This window comes from Alligator sinensis, unplaced genomic scaffold (assembly GCF_000455745.1).
Source record: "Alligator sinensis unplaced genomic scaffold, ASM45574v1 scaffold1814_1, whole genome shotgun sequence".
In the NCBI taxonomy this organism is placed as follows: domain Eukaryota; kingdom Metazoa; phylum Chordata; order Crocodylia; family Alligatoridae; genus Alligator; species Alligator sinensis.
The window spans coordinates 1,068-2,759 of NW_005844151.1; the positions used below are offsets into that span (position 1 = coordinate 1,068).

A 1,692-nucleotide genomic window follows, 5' to 3' on the forward strand; every position below is an offset into this window, starting at 1 on the left:
AGCAGCAGGGACCAGTGCTCGCAGCCCCGACCCCGCGTGCCCCGTGCCGTTTCTTGGCTCGCCTCTCTGGGTTGAGCAGCAGCAACCAGACAGAAACTATTTCTTGTTGCATGTGGAAAAGTGGCGCCTCATTCTTGCTGCTGGCGGGCAGTTTTTGGTGCAGCTGCACAGAGCCCGCTCTGCCAGTCTGCCCTGCGGCTCTCTCACTGCCAACTCTGGGCTGCCCTGCGGCTGCTCTATACAGTCACTGTCAGTGGTGTCACACTATCGTTGCTGCTTTTGCCTGTGCTGAGCAGCAGTTTCTCTCTTGTACTTCCGCTGCTTAGCCCGGATGGGCGAGCCTGCAGCTGGTGCGCGCAATGTGACTCTACTCAGCAATGTAAGAGTTTGTTCCCCAGCTCAAGGTAGCCATACCTCTCTAACACACTCTCCCAGGGTATGATGGGATTTGTAGTCCCCAGTTGAAATCAGTATGGTGTACAGAGGCTATGTGTAGCTATTCCTGTTGGGCAAGAAAGAAGCTGAGACTCTCCCTGGCTGATTCTGCTGAGGTTGACCTGGAACCTAAGAAGAGTTTCAGCATGGTCTCAGGCTACATTAAGTGACTCCATGGCATGGATGGGATTCACAAGATTTCAGGCTGTGGGGGGAAGTGAATCCCCCATGGTATCCATGAGAATTGCCCCCTCTTTGTTTCCTCTCTGGGGCCTTCAGTGTCATGAAGCCTGAGACTTGGTACAGAGTCGAAGTTCAGGTTCATGCCAAGGCCTTAAACCCTTTGAAGACTGCTGGGACATGGAGGCCACGTGGGACTTGTCAGCAGAGGAAAGCTCCTTGGGGACATTCCCTGCACAAGACCTTTCCCTTGGGGTTTTGGCAGGAAGACCTTGCTTTCTTGAGGGAACACAAGTGCCAAGGTCCACACCTGCTCTAAGGCCCATCCCAGCAGAAGGAATAGCAGTGTGTGCCCTTTGCCAGCAGGGCAGGGACTAATCTGAAGTTTCTCATCCCTATGCAGGAGGTGCCTGGCTGCTAAGCAGAGCTGAGGAGCAGCATCCTGCAGAAGGGTCTTCAGACCTGGAGCCGTCACGGACTTCCCCAGGGAATTTGGATGAGGTGGACTCCCTGAGACATGGGAAAGTGCAGTGGTACAAGAGTCAGGGGAAGCCCCAAAAGCAGAAGGAGACTGTAGTGATGAATCGGGTACCATGTTCAGTTGAGCATGAGAGTGGAACAGGGACCGGGATATCCTGCCTACCAGAGGTAGGGACAGTCTTGTGGATAGCTCTATCAGGCCTTCAGTCAGTGCAGATGTAGTTAGGGATCTTCTGGAAGGGCTAGACATTTTTAAATCTGCAGGTCCAGATGCCCTCCACCCAAGGGTGTTGAGGGAGCTGGCAGGTGTCATCACGGAGCCCTTGGCCCGGCTGTATGAGCATTCGTGGTCATCTGGCCAGGTGCCAGAGGATTGGAAATTAGCTAATGTGGTCCCAATTTTCAAGAAAGGGAGGAAGGAGGACCCAAGTAACTATAGGCCTATAAGCCTCACCTGGGTGCTCGGGAAGATCTTGGAGAGAATCATCAAGGAGCACATCTGTGGGGGGGCCTGCAGGGGAGATCATGCTCAGGGGCAATCAGCATGGTTTCATCAAAGGCAGGTCCTGCCTGACCAACCTAATTGCCTTTTATGAC

The 1,692-nt window shown here is 53.8% G+C and overlaps 1 pseudogene; it reads left to right on the forward strand.

Annotated features, from left to right (window-relative positions):
- Positions 1-1,064: 1,064 nt before the first annotated feature.
- LOC102373204 overlaps positions 1,065-1,692 on the forward strand; it is a 4,931-nt pseudogene continuing 4,303 nt past the window's right edge.